The 15,902-nt window shown below is 41.4% G+C and overlaps 1 long non-coding RNA gene across 2 annotated transcripts; it reads right to left on the bottom strand.

The window, feature by feature from the left end:
• Positions 1-23: 23 nt before the first annotated feature.
• Positions 24-14,576, bottom strand: LOC107978879. 2 transcript variants are annotated; one of them, XR_003488392.2, is made up of 5 exons: positions 14,263-14,576; positions 7,608-7,721; positions 4,297-4,454; positions 2,782-2,901; positions 24-110 (listed from the first exon to the last, which is right to left on the bottom strand). It is a non-coding gene; the product is annotated as an uncharacterized LOC107978879 (long non-coding RNA). The 2 variants fall into 2 exon arrangements; XR_004771436.1 differs by lacking the exon at positions 14,263-14,576 and having other exon boundaries at positions 7,608-8,329.
• Positions 14,577-15,902: the final 1,326 nt, after the last annotated feature.

Raw genomic sequence — 15,902 nt, 5'->3', positions numbered from 1 at the left:
GATATGGAATGGTGGTGGCTTGCCTGTGCAGACTCCATCAGTGGAAGTTATGCAATGATGGTCTTCCTCTTCCCAGTTCATCACATTCCCCTGAACACACACAGTGAGACCTGTGAATACATAGACATAATGGAAATGTGAGATTCTTCACTTCCTATTACCTTGAAAAGTATCCTATCCTTCTTTTCATGTGCTCATGTCCATTCTGTCCTGCCAGAGCCATCACATTGACAGCATGAAAGAGGCAAGGGGAGTTTGCCAAACAAGACACATGAAACACTAGGTTTTGTTTTCTGTCTCTTTAAGTCTTGAACATGATCCTTGGATGTGAGCATCATTACCTCTTTATATACACGGGGTCAGTGAGTGCAATGTTTAGACTCAGCAAAGAACTCCAGAGGCACCAGATGACCACTGATGCCATTGTAAATGGATTCCTCTGGCCAATACTGGGACAACTTGGTCATCAATATAGACAGGGGCACTATGAGAGGATAATAGTAATGTGTATTCTGAGTCATACTGATACAAATCAATATAGGAGTATATAGGTATGGAAATAAGTAATTGATATATAAACACCAGAGCATCACTGAAGAAGCACTTGTTGAATTATGTCACTTAAATCCTCTCATAGCCTTAAGTAATTTAACTCACTTTCACAAATATATTATTAGTCTCTTCCAAATCCCACAGAAGTCATTATGGCCCTGTGGTAATGATGCCGGAAAAAAAAAAGACAAGGGGTAAAAAAGCACAATAGCAAACTTGTTCCTCATATTTCTTGAATCTATGAATGACATGAGCACATCATTTAGCCCTCAGTGAGGCACAAGTTTGAATTTGCCTGGAAACATCAGAGACACGTTTGCACACACATAACCATATACAGAATACACATTAACAGATATAAATTAAAAAAAACACTGCTCTCCCCTCAAAGGAGGAAGAGAGAATTTATTCTGGTGTCAAATATGAATGAGAAAACATGAGTGACAGAGAATTAGGATAGTACAATTTCCATGTTACAATGTGGGAACAGTTACATAAACTTTATATACTAACAGAAAAAGACCACTGTGAATCCAGTCACCCCTTACATACTTTTGTGGAAATATTATGTAATCTTTTAGGTAAAGCAGAGAAACCTCAGCTACAGGTATTATCTGCTATGTGTAGACATTCAGTTCTTTGACTGGTAGAATATTAAGACTTTGTTTTAAGGTTCTATGTTCTGAGTTTTTTTAAAGATATGATAGAATGTCAGGTCCAACTTCATGTGTCAGTGACAAGACGTGAGGTAGTTCCAACACAGAGGGACCAAGGAGTGGCTACTCATGGGGTAAGGAGAGCACACACTGTAATTAGCCTCTGGGCTCCAATCTTCATTCGTCTTCACATCACTCAAGTTCTATCCATCAATCCATCAGTCTCTGCAGTCCCAACATCTGTCTAGGAATTCCTGTTCCACAGACACAACACCTCGCCCTCTCACTATCCTAGCTCCCTGATAGCCATTACAGTGTTTACAGAGAGGTCAAGAGGTGAACTCACATCTTGCAACAGATTCATCTCTAACCACACTCGGGCTGCTGAAAGATACTAAATATGTTCTTTCAGTGTGGCTCCTGTGTAGATGGGCCGTGGACTTGTCTCTGGGACATTCCTCGATATTGACTGACAATGACCTCTTTACTCTGATTCGGAAATGAGGGCAAAAAACTGCATCAATCAACAAATAAGGTCTCTATTCATGCAGTAATCCATGCTTTCAACCAAAAACATCTTTCATGAGTACCGATGACATTTGGTTCCTGGCAGTTCACAGAAAATTTAATAGCTAGTTCCCAGAAAAAAAAACAATAATTAGGAATTACATTTTAAAAATAATTCCAGGTATAGTGGAATAAAAAATGCAAAAACTTAAGGAATGATCCTGCCATACAGATGCATAGTACCTATAGATTGAAACATGTCAAAACATTGCTGAATTGGGGACAACCTACATAAATGAAGGATACATTATGTTCATGTGTCAAACATCTAATTATTGTTAAGATGTTTATTGATTCAAAACTGATCCACAGAATCAATGCAATAACAATAAAATTAAACAATATTTTAATTCTAGTCTTTGTAGATCAATGAATTCTGTGGGGGATCTTAGAAACTGGAAAAGTTAGAGAACGGAATTGCCTGATAGGAGATCTGCATATGAAACTACAGTGGTTGGGCCATCCTGCTATTGGAATCCAAATTGCCAAGTAAAGACCCAAATCAAAAGTCCAGGCTTGCAACCACACATTTACAGACTACTGCCTCTTTTGAGCCAACATCTTTCTATGTATCTCATGCAGCGAATCAACCTTCTGTGTAGTCTAGGTTGAGAAGGACTAGCAATAATCCCCCTGCAGCCTCTTAGGCACTGGGATTATTGACACATGTACCGTGCTTGGATTGCTGGAGAACTGATACTTGACAAATATGCAAAGGCAATTTTGTGCAGAAAGGATGTTCTTTAAGCAAACAGTACTGAGGCAAGTGTATAGCGACATCCACAACTATAAATTAGGACCTACATCATATCGTGAGCAAAAACAATCCAAAATTTGTTAGAGATGCAAAATATAAAAATAAGTCTATAAATATCAAAGAGAATACACAGGAGAAAATCCATGTCACTGTGCCTAGGTGAAGATCTCACAGAAAAGACATCAATAATCCCCAGGAATCAAAAAGAAAGACCACAACTAGGAATTGAAACAATACTGGAGAGCCTACCTTTAATGTCTTTCCCCTACAATGAAATTGATGACAACCTTATATGCCATCCGAGAGCCTTCATTCAGTAGCTAATCGAAGCAGAATCAGAGGTCCACAGCCAAGCACTGAGCCAAACTCCTGGAAACCAATTGTAGAGAGGGAGGATTAATGAGCAAAGGGGTCAAGACGATGGTGGGAAAATCCACAGAAACAGTTGACCTGAGACAACTGGGAGCAAGTGGGAGCTTGCTCACTGAATCCAGACATACAGCAAGGGAACCAGCATAGGACTGAACCAGGCCCCCTGAATGTGGGTGTCAGCTGGATGCCAGGGCAGTCTATGGGGCCTATGGCAGTGGAACCAGTATTTATTCCTTGTGTACCAATGGGTTTTGAGAGCTCATTCCCTATTGAGGGATACACTTTGAGCCTAGATACACTGGAGAGGCCTAGGCCCTGCTACAAATGATGTGACAGACTTAGATGAAACCCATGGGAGGACTCAATCTTCCCTGAGCAGTGGGTGGGGATGGGTTGGGATAGGGGGTTCTTGGAGGGAGTGGGAGGATGGGAGGGAGAGGAAACTGGCATTTGTATGTAATATAAGATTGTTTTTAATTTAAATAAAAATTAATTAAAAATCAAAACCATAACTGAAGAAGTGGGGAAGGAGGAATACTTAAAATTTAAAATCCCCTGCTCTTCCAAATGCATGGATGAGAACTGAAAAGATACAAGTCTATGAGGAGGAAAGTAACACAAACTTATACCATAATTAATTCCCATGAAACACACAGAAAAGCTCACAAAGTCAGTCAACAAACAGAAATTGAGGAATTCGAAAGATGTAGGTGAGCAGTTCAAGGGGACATTGATAGGTTTGGTTCTATTTATAAGACATAACATAGAAATTTTAATGCCTTATGCAGAGAGCTTCAGGGCAGGGATTCTGAGGAGAGATCAGGGTCACCAGGGAAGGTGGGACCCACAAAAAAGGAAATTAAAATCACCAACTGGTGACAAGCACACAGTGTCCCACACCTGTAATCCCTTCATAGGGCAACTGAGTCAGGAGATTCATTGAGAGGTTCCCAGACAGGGTAGGACACAATGAAACGTTGTCTCAAAACCAAACTAACTCACAAACTACTAAGGAGGAACAATAGTCCTCTAACCAACTGCATATTACAGAGGCATCTGAGGTAATCACTGATTAGCCTTTAGACTTTCCTGCTTTATGTCCCTCAGATCCTGTGCGGGAGCAATCTGATCCCTTTTCAGGGAGCAGCAAGCTGGGATCAGAGAGAGCTCACTCTACTGTCTATCTCCCTGCTGCTCCCTCCCCCAGAACACTCCTCCTATGGCTCCAGCACAGCCAGGTCCAGACAGCACAGCACATGCAGGAGGCAGAATGGTCCCACTTTCTCTCCTTCTGCAGACACCTGGCTGCAAATCTAGAAGGGAGAGTGAACCTACTTGGGTATGGGATCCCTGCATCTGCCTCCCCACCCTCAGGAAGATTCAGGTACTCACCTCTGGGAACCCAGAAGCTCACTCAGTACAAATAGCAGGAATTCTCCTTTCCAGGACATTGTCTGGGTAGCCATTGAAAACGGTCACCATAATGACCCCAGGTTTCTATGACAACCACATATGAGCTCACAAGTCTGGGACACCTTATGGAATAGATACTAAAAAAGAAAAACATTAGAAGTGTTTCCTTGGAGATGCCGGGGATCGAACCCAGGACCTCAAACATGAGATATGAGTGCTCTACCACCTGAGCTTCATCCCCATACAGTAAAGTCCGTTGGTCAAAGCCTATATGAATAAGTCAAGAGTGAATCAGCATTTCTAGGGCTTTCAAGGAAATACATCAGGTCTTTTGACTATATTATATGACTTCCAGTTTAATATCTTCATGAACTTTTTATGACATTTATTGGATGAGAAAACAATCTATTTCCAATCAATGCAAGATAATAATAGTAATAAACGTCATCTTCTTCAAATCAAGCAGGCTAACTAAATATTATTTGGAATTACTCAGGCTCATCCATTTTAATTCACACTTAGGCTCTACTACTAGTTCAAAGGGAGATTATTCTGAGGGATTACTAATTATGTGCTGTTGACTAGCAATATGCTGTTATATCTAAGAGCTTGGGTCATTTCCAGAAACCATCCTGATCATAAATCTATTCTCTTTTAGAACACGGCTTCTTTCAGAACTTGAAAAACATTTTTTTTCTATTTAGGGCAGGCTTGTCATCTTGTTTCATAATTTTCCCACACTATTTATCTCTTCATTAATTGCAACAACTTAAATTCAACTAATAGTTCATAATATGTAATGTGCTGTCTTCACCTTCTGTGTGTTTAGGTATCTCCCCAAGCGCAATGTAATTTTCTGATAATGAATTTTTATTGCAATATGCTCCCCTGCCTTCTACACAGGAAATCTATACCTCTCAACATAAAACATCATGAAATAATTGTTTTATATAACATGAGAAGAGTAAAATGATAATAAAAATAACCCGAGAAGATGCCACAGCATACAAAACTGCCCAGCTCTCCTCCTTTTTTCTCACATCAAGAACACTTGACCCTTTTTATCAGACTAGAAAGCATACCCATTAAAGAATCTCACACCAACAAGAAGGCAGAGCTTTACTTCTTTGTTAAATCCAAGAACAATACATGATCCACGTTCTATTCACCAGACCATGGTGGTCTCCATGGAAATGTTATCAAGTCATAGATGAACATCTCCATCAAGTGACAGATGGGCAATTTCATCCACTAATTAGCTATGGAAATTTGACCTCATAACAGGAAGTTAAAGTTTGACCTAACTTGTAGGAATGGATCCTGAAAGGGAACAATTGAAACGAAATGGGGGACACTGGGATTCAAACCCGTGATCTCATGCGTGCAAAGCAGGAGCTCTACCACTGAGCTATATCCCCACACAATAGAAAGGGGAGATTAGATCATATATGAATGCAGGAAGAATGATCCAGTACTTGTAGGGCCTGAAAGGAACTGCATCAGGTCTTTTGAGTATATTTTATGGCTACTCATTGACTGTTTTAATAACAATTTTCTGGCATTTATTGGATGAGAAAACAATCTATTGTCATTCAAACAATAATAATAATAATAATAATAATAATAATAATAATAAATTTTACATTCTTCAAAACAAGGCAAGCTAACAATAAATAATACTTGCAAATATTCAGGCCCATCCACATGAATTCAAATTTAGGTTGTAGTATAAGTTTAACTTGATGGTATCATAATGGCCTCAGTGAAAATGGCCTGAACACAGAGGGCCTAAAGCAGGTCATGTAATACCAAGCCTTCAATGAAGTGGTGATCTTCAGAGGCCCCTCCTCGTGCCTGTCGAATGTAGATGTCTACCTGGATGGACACCCTACCAACACTGTACAGGGCAATGGAGAGGTCATCTCCACCCCATGGCCAGCACACCATATACAGCTGCAGCAGCTGGGACTTCATGATCCACACCAACGTGCAAGCCATCGGGGTCACATCCATCTGCCCCTGGCTCTCATTCTGTCAGATGGAGATCCCCGCAGTGGTCTAGCTGAAGACTATGCTGTCACACTGCACGGCTGTCTTTAGATGGACAGAAGAGGCAGGAAATGTGCCATGGAGACAGCATCAGCATCACAACCTCCTGATACCAGCTGTCCTCTTTCTATGTTTGCACCCCGTGACGGACTGTATTGAGATCCTGGCCCAGTGTCTGCACAGAATGTTCCAAAGAAGCAAGCTCATTTCCCAGAGGATGAGGATGAGGACCAAGAGGATGAAGACAGCTAGGTCTCACTTCCCAGCCTCCAACCTGAGCCCTCAAGCCCTGGGGGGCCTTCCTTAGCTTACTTTACCCATGGCCTTCTGGCTCAGCTGGCCTTGTCCAACCACATGGCTGTTCAGGCATCTGTGTCCTGCCTGCCTAGTGGGAGAGCATGGGACTGCCTTCGGAAGAACACATCAGCCTTTAAAGTTTGTAAACATTTTTCACTTATAGAAAAGCAAAATGACAACTGGGCTGGGTGTCCTACATCTCTCTCGTGGGCCCCCTGAGATCCCAGGTCAAGAACTCCCATGAATCATTCGTTTGAAATCCTGCGGGGGTCAGTATGGATTGATTTTCAGTTTGATAATGAAATTAATGTCTCAGCCATAAATCTTCCTTTAGGTGCAGTGCTTTTCTTCAGAGCCTGGAGGGATTTGTCCCTTGCATGACTTGGGGTCACCTGGAAGCTTTGCTATGGGTTAGCAAGGCATGTGATGTTCAGTTGCCTCTGAGTCTGGCCCAAGTCCTCTGACACCTTACAGAGTAGACAGTGGCAACACCTTGGAAAGCCATCTGATAACATCACATTCCTCCTGTAGCAGGGAAGCAGCTCCTGAGACAATTTAAATCTTGTGTACACTCTTTAGAGTTTCTTTTAAACTTTCTGAACTCATTGTGTACATATTTGGGTGTACATGCTTTGTGAAGATTTAGAGGACACTGCCATTTTTTCAGTGTTTACAATGTGTCCAGCCCAATTCACAATCCAGGACAGGGCTCTGTGCTTCCTATCTTCCTATCTTCTAGCAGCGGCTAGAAATTATCTGAGGTCACCTCACTATTATCATCAGGGTTGTGGGACTGTCCTGCTTCTTCCACAAGAGTCTTAGCCTTGCATCTGAGCAGCAGCCATATAGATACCTGTGTGCAGACATGTATGTAAAATAAATAGCAAACGTAAGTGTCACAAGGGTTGTGGAGCTTTTCTGAACTCATTGGTCAGCAAACTCACCTCATTTAGGTGTCTGCTTTCAGTTTTGCCTTCACCTCTCATGGCAGGAGTAGGAAGGGAGGACTGCCCAGTCTTCTACTGGCTTCCGGGGTGAAGCCCGGCTTCTGTCTCATGCTGCTCAAAAAGGATGGTCGGCAGCTCTAGGTGTGACCACGCTGAGCTCTCTTCTGCTGTTAAAGTTAGGACCTACTGGGGCCTTGTTGAATAAAGTAAACCCCTATGGGGCCCTAAGTGGTCTGGCTTCTGTGCTGTTGGCTGTGGTAGCTTGTCCCCAGAGCTGTGCTGTTCATATGTGATTGTGAGCACAGAGGCCTCTGCTGTGATCCACAGCAGAGCAGTATCTGGAGCATGGTTAACACATCTAACAAGAAAGTGTTCACAAGTCTAGAAGCAAGCTGCTACAAGAATGTTGTATAACACATGGAGTTTTCATGTAAGTCTTAATGTTTCATATGGATATTTAAAAATTTTTAGCTGTTAATGAAGGCGTCATTACTATTTTCAGATTCTTTCAATAAATAAACTTGTTTAAAACAAGAAAATAACAGGATCCTGAGAGATAAGAGGAAAACTCAACAAAATAAATTAGAATATGACAAAACACAACTATCAAATAGAAGTTGGAAATTCAAACCAATAGGAGGAAAAGAGTCCACAAAAAAACCCAAAACTCATTTACACAATGGGGTACTACTCAGCAGAAAAAAGCAATGGAATCTTGAAATTCGCAGGCAAATGGATGGAACTAGAAGAAACCATCCTGAGTGAGGTAACAAAGTCACAAAAAGACAAACATGGTATGTACTCACTCATATATGAATTTTAGACATAGAGCAAAGAATTACCAGTCTATAATCCTCTTCACCAAAGAAACTAGAAATCATGAAGGACTCTAAGTGATCAATGGACCCCAGGAATGGGAAGTGGCATAAACTCCTGAGCTAATTGGGAGCATCAGGGTAGGGTGGAGGGAGCTGCTACAATAAGAGCAGGAGAAGAGGAGCAGAGGAGAGAAAATGGAGGAGCAGAAATATTGAGTTGGGGGAGGAATAGAGGAGAGAGAGCAGGATGAGAGATACCATATTAGAGGGAGCCACTATAGGTTCGAAAAGCGATCTGGAACTAGGGAGATCTCCAGAGACCTACAAGGATGACACGATCTGACAATCCAGGCAATGGTGGAGAGGATAACCTAAAAGCCTTTCCCCTAAAATGAGATTGATGACTACTCTTTATGCCATCCTAGAGCCCTCATCCAGTGGCTGATGGAAGCAGAGACAGACATCCGCAGATATACACTGAGAGGAAATCTTGAATTTAGTTAAAGAGAGGGAGGAATGAAGATCGAAGAAAGCCACAGAATCAGCTGACCTGAACAAGGGTGAGCACATCGACCCCAGATGCTGTCTGGGAGGCCAGTACAAGACTGATCCAGACCCCTGAACATGGATGTCAATAAGGAGGCCTCTGCACTCCAGGGAGGTTCTGGTAGTGGATTAGTATTTTTCCCTGGTGTAAGAAGGGACTTTGAGAGCCCATCCCACGTGAAGGGATGCACTCTGGCCCTGGACACATGGGGGAGGGCCCAGGCCAAGCACAGGAAGATTTGGTGGACTTTGCAGAGCCCCCGTTGAGGGCCCTACCTTGCCTGGGGAGTGGTGAGTGGATGGGGTGGGGGTAGGTTGGGGTGGGGGAGGAGGGATGGGAGGGAGGGGAGGGAGATGGAGAAGGGACTTACATGTGAAACAAGCTTGTTCCCTAACTTGAATTAATAAAATAAAAAAAACCCAAAACTCAGAGACCCTTTTGTTCATAGAATCAGAGGTTCCACAAAATACAAATAAAAAGTACTCCCAATATACTAAAGGCACGATACATACATAGAAGACCTGTTGCAGACTCATTCAATCCCAGTCTTTGCTGATTCAGTCTCTGTGATTTTTTTTCCATTGATTTACAGTGACTACCACTCCACATGGAAATCAATCTACCTCTCCTTCCAGAGATACCAGTCTTGGGCATGTTCCACAAGGACGCTTCAGCTACCAAAATGACACTTTCTCAATCATGTTCATTCTTGTTGGACTCATAATAGCCACAAATTCGAAACTACCTAGATGTGCCTCGACTGAAGAATGGTTAAAGAAAACATAGTGCACCCATACAACAAAAACATTACTCTGCTGTTTAAAAAATGATGCCATGAAATTTTCATGCAAATGGATGGAGCAAAAAATATCATTGTGAGTGATGTTACCCAGGGTGATAAATATGATATGAATATGCTTATATGATGATATTATGGGTTAAAAACAGGATAACCAAGCCTCAGCCTAAACACCCAGAGAGACTATGTGTAATGGAAGAGACTATAAGGAAACAAGGATCTTCCTGATAGTGGGAAATATTCAAGATTTTATGGGTGGACTGGAGGGGCTATGACAGCAGCATAGGGTTGGGATGCAGAGGGAAATGGGTTTGAGAGAGGGAATTCAGGGAGACACAAGTATAATTGAGGGGATTTGAGGGGTAGTATGGAAATCTATTGCAGTAAAGTCTTTGCAAAATATAATAACACAATCCTGATGATGTATGCAAATAATGGGGAGAGACAGATTCCCACTCTAAATCTCTTCTCATCAAACAAAACTTCCATTGCCAGGACTGGTTTACATAAAGTTGAGATGTTGGCTAAAGGCGACTGGTCGAAATCCACAAACACCTCAGACAGATGTTTAGACAATAGTTTTATAACCATATACTGACAGCAAGGGCCCGTAGCTGAGGGATAGTCACACAGAACTCATTGGATGTGGACAGGTCAAGCTTGTGCCTACATACAACCATCATTACTACATCACAGTGTCTTTAGTATAGGAAGGTACTGTTCAGGCTTCCAAAAGAGAAATAAAACTCTCAACCATGCCAAAGTCCTTTGATCTACATTGCAGTCCTGCTTACAAAAAATGCTAGGGCCATTGAAGCACAAAGCTTATGGGAATAATCAACCAAAGTCTGGTTTGAATTAAGGCCACTCTACCACGTGGTACCACTACCTGATACTGCTTTCCTGACCACAAACCAGACACTAGATAGTGTTAAAGGAAACAATGCTGGTTTTCCCCCAGTAGTGAAAAATTAAATCCTAACGGTGTTCTGCTATAGTCATCAGATTTCAGTCCTCCTCAGAGAAGTTTCATCTTGCAGCAACTAGAAACAATTACAGAATCCCCAGTGTAGACACGTGAGAAGAGAGATAGAAACAGACAGAGAACCAAAAATAGAAAGACAGAGAGAGGGAGACAGACAGACAGACGTTGGAACAAAAAGACATTAAAGTGATGTCTCTATGATGTTTCCATCAAATCACTTCTCACAGTGATCATAGAACCCTGAAAGGCACAGGCAGAAAACTTGTAAGAACAAGAGGGGATGGAGGCCACCAGGAGAACACGGACTCTAAATTAATTGAACAAAGCTCATATGCAGTCATAGCGACTGAAGCAGCAGACACAGAGCCTGCATGAGGGCTCTGCACCAGGTCCTCTGTGTCCATAGCAAACTTTCAGCTTAGCATCTTCATGAAACTCCAGACTGTGTGAACCAGGGGGGTCTCTGATTCTTTTCCCTTCTCTACTGCTCTCCAAAATTCATTCTGTTGTCTCCCTTGTCCAGCCTGTATCCTATAGTGTTTTTTTTTATCTTAGTCCGATTAATTTTGCGATGTGTTGTTGCATCTGCTAGAAGCCTGTTCTTTTCTAATGAGAATCACCAATGGGGTGGGACTGGATGACATGGGAGTAGGGCAGGAACCGGGGGTAGTAAAGATAGAGGAAACTCTAATCAGGATATATTGTACAGGAAAAGAAAGGATTTTCAATATGAGGGGTACAGAAGAAATGCCCTGAGGGTAGCTAATTTGATGTCATACTTCAATCACAACCATGTTCTGCAACTGTTCCTGCACAGGGGAAACGCCTCTCGAGACATACTCCATCCTTGTCTCCATACTTTTCCATCAAAGCTAAATGCCTTCCTTAGAAGGGAAGCAATTGAGAAGCATAACTAAGATGGTGTAGATGGCACTCAGCAATTAACAGATTCAGCATTTGAAAATAATGTATCTCCCTTCAGGAATTTCTCTATTATAGTTATGAGCTTCTGCGACTACCATGGATACATAGCATGGGATGTTTAAAGGACTGTGGAACACCTCTTTAGAGAGATGCCCAAGATGCACAATCCATGTGTGGAAGAAACTGCAAGCTTTTTCTCCAAAGCCGTCACTAAATAGCCAAGGAACATTAAAAATCCAAACAACAACTACAGAAAAAATCCAAAAAGACAAAAAAGTTCTTTTAACCCAGATTGGAGGCAGGTGCTAAGATTCCAGCACACAGCATGTGGAGAAAGGTGTATCAGACCCATGACAAAACTGTAAGGAGAGGAATACATGATTGTTTTCTTCATATACGATTATGGAAATACAAACATACCAGCATATTTCTAATGAAATATAGCAACAATTCCCAATATAGCAACACTGCCTTTCTTTTTTTTATAATAACTCTATTACTACAGAGTTTAGGCTATACCTGTACCCTTTCTGGTCCCTAATTTCATCATCCATAAAATGAGGATTAGGTCCCATTTTTGAGGTTTTCTGGCTTCCAAAGTCATCATTGCAAAGTTTGGTGGTATTCTGATGGGTTTGCCTTTATATATAACATTTGGCCAGCCAACTGGTAAAATCCACACTATTTGAAACATACCCCCAAATGATTAGAAAATGAACCACAAGAAAATCAGTGTGCAAACTCTAAAGACAAACATGTAAAACAAACTTAAGTATTGAAAATCTTCCAAGAGTCTTCTTTACAGTATATGGTAATGCAACACCAAATAGTGATAAGGTGTATATAAACTCGAGAATATATGCACACCCATGTCTACAAGAGACTGAAGAACTAAGAAGGGAAGAGATAAAGTATTCATTACTAATGTCACACTAAATGGCCAGATTCCCAAACTTTTCCATGTCAGTCCATTATGGATTTTTGTAATGATCAAATATTGTTATCCTATGAGGAGAAAAACTCCAAAAAAAAACCGGAATAGTTCATCTCACAGTTAATATACATTTTAAGACATCTGGAAGCCTAGCATTGTGGTTCATGCCTATAATCCCAGTACTTGGGAGGTAGAGGTGTATAGACCTCTGTGAGTTCAAGGACAGCATGGTCTAAAAAATTATTAGAGGACAGCCAGTGCTAATTTGCAGAAAAACCCTGTCTCAAGGAACAAACCAAAAATGACATTTATAAAAAAAGACACATTGATACCAGAACAATCAGCAGTATATCTTGAGGTTCTTGGTCTCATTAAAAATCAACTTGTAAAAAAAGACTCAATGTAAATTTGATGACAATGAAAAACATATATTTTAGGGTCATTTTTATCTGTGTGCATTTTGCCTACATACATAAATGTAGTGCCATTGAGTTTCTGATGCTGGAAGAGTTCAGAAGAAGGTATGAGATCCCCAGGAAATGATCTTCCATTAGGGTGCTGAGAACTGACCAAGGGCCTTCTGCAAGAACAAGGGCTCCTAAAAGCTGAGCCATCCCTCCAGCCTCTGCAAGACAATGCTAATGCCTTTAGAGCACTTGTTCTTGCAGAACACCCAGGTTTGGTTCCCAGCATTCACCAACAGGCTCACAACCTTGTATAATTACAGTTCAAGGAATCTGGTGCCATTCCTTCCATGTCTGACTTCTTGGGATTCCAGGTGCCCACATGGTACACCTACACTTATACAGGGAATGAAATAAATTGTCCTAGCAGGAAAATGTGAAAGAAAAAAACTGAAAATCAACATGGCAGGTAAGAGTATGTCACAGATTAGGGGGCATATTCAGATGTATTTAAAGGCAAGGTAGGTAGAGAAGTCAGAACCTCCCAGTTACACCTGCCTGACCTCCACACCCCACCAGAATACCCAGCCTCCCCTCACTGACCATTCTCTGCCCTGCTTCAGGGTCCTCATCTCAGACTCAGGCATAGAGAATCCCTGAAAGAGAGGGCGTGGAAAACTCTTCTGCCATTCCCACTCCCCAAAACATTGTAATCTCCAAGGGGAGGTCTTGAGCTGCTGCCAGAACTGGGAAAATCATAGACTCCAAGGGAGCATCTGGAATTGGAGCCCAAGCCTTGAAAAGAAATGGTGGCTAAGGAGCAAGGAGAGGTGTTGCCGGAAAAGATGGAGAACAGGTCCTGGATTCAGGACAGGTTCCCAGTCACAGATTTCCACTGAGTGCACAGACCCTGCCTGTGTGTGCAGTCTGCCCATTTGAAGCTGCTGTTCCCACCTCCTCTGGACGCTTGAAAAGAAGGAAGACCCAGGGTGGAATACCTGAAGGTCATTGCACAGAGGCAGTATTGGAAACAAATGATGAAAAAAGGCACACATTTGCTTTTCTCTTCATATTTCTCAGTTCTGTGTGATAGTTCATGAAAGAAATATAATGGGATGGGATATGATGTGGTCCTCTTTAGACATAGAGAAAATGTATTGGAGACTCTGTTCTTATAAGGGTTCAAGTGAAGGGAATATATTCACAGTAATATCAGAAAGTTTAGACATGCAGGCACTCACCAGATCAGAGTACCTCCAGTATAACACCGACCAGCAAGTCCTGGAACAGCTGATATAATACAATTTACTGCAAAGTACATGGTCCTACCATCCATCTGAGATGACAAGGCATTGATGCCTCAAAGGTTTGCTGATGAACAAAAGACTGGAGAGTGTTATCACCCTTAATGGATAAGGATGCAGGAAGACAAGTGACTTACCCATAATGTCACCATGTTCTAGTCACCCTTTCTGTCTGACAGATGTCACATCACAATGTATTCTTCTCTACCAGCTCCAGCTTCTGGGATGCAGAGATTAAATCCTTTGCTTTTATACTGGAAGGCAGCATAAGAGGAAATATTACACATTAAACAGCGGAAACCAGGATGAGCCAGCACATAAAAGCCACGATATGGAATGGTGGTGGCTTGCCTGTGCAGACTCCATCAGTGGAAGTTATGCAATGATGGTCTTCCTCTTCCCAGTTCATCACATTCCCCTGAACACACACAGTGAGACCCATGAATGCATAGACATAATGGAAATGTGAGATTCTTCACTTCCTATTACCTCGAAAAGTATCCTATCCTTCTTTTCATGTGCTCATGTCCACTCTGTCCTGCCAGAGCCATCACATTGACAGCATGAAAGAGGCAAGGGGAGTGTGCCAAACAAGACACACGAAACACTAGGTTTTGTTTTCTGTCTCTTTAAGTCTTGAACATGATCCTTGGATGTGAGCATCATTGCCTCCTTTATATACACGGGGTCAGTGAGTGCAATGTTTAGACTCAGCAAAGACTCCAGAGGCACCAGATGAACACGGATGCCATTGTAAATGGATTTCTCTGGCCAATACTGGGACAAATTGGTCATCAATAAAGAGAAGGGCAGTATGAGAGGATAATAGTAATGTGTATTCTGAGTCATAGTGATACAAATCAATATAAGAGTATATGACTATGGAAAAAATAAACAATATATAAACACCAGACCATCACTGAAGAAGCACTAGCAGAATTATACCACTTAAAATCTCTCATAGCAGTAAGTTATTTAACAGACACTCAGGAATATAATTTTATTATCTTCCATTAGTCACAGAAGTCATTATGTCCCTGTAGTAGAGATGCAGGGAAATGAAGGCAATGTTGAAAACAGCACAACAAACTTGTTGCTCATATGGGTATGAATCTATGAATGAAATGATCACATCATTTAACCCTCAGTCTGGCACAAGTTGAATTTGCCTGGCAACTTCAAAAATATGTTTTCATATGCATACACATATAGAGAATACACAATTACAGATGTAATTTTTTATAAAAAACCACACAGCTCTCTGCTCAAAGGAGGAAGAGAGAATTTATTCTGAGATCAAATATGAATGAGAAAATGTGAGTGAGACAGTAAAATTTTCATGTTACAATGTGGGAACAATTTCATAAACTTTTTATAACAGAACAAAGACCAGTATGAATCCAGTTACTCCTTACATACCTATATTTGAGGATGTTAGGTAAAGCAGAGAAACCTCAGCACAGGTGTTAGCTGCTGTGTGATGACATTCAGTTCTTTGACTGATAGACTATTAAGACTTTGTTTTAAGGTTATATGTTCTGAGTTTAAAAAAAAACTGTTAGGATGTCAGGTTCGAC

This window comes from Cricetulus griseus, chromosome X (assembly GCF_003668045.3).
Source record: "Cricetulus griseus strain 17A/GY chromosome X, alternate assembly CriGri-PICRH-1.0, whole genome shotgun sequence".
Classification (NCBI taxonomy): Eukaryota; Metazoa; Chordata; class Mammalia; order Rodentia; family Cricetidae; genus Cricetulus; species Cricetulus griseus.
Note: the sequence above shows the minus strand (reverse complement) of the source record. Positions and strands in the feature narration are given on the sequence as shown.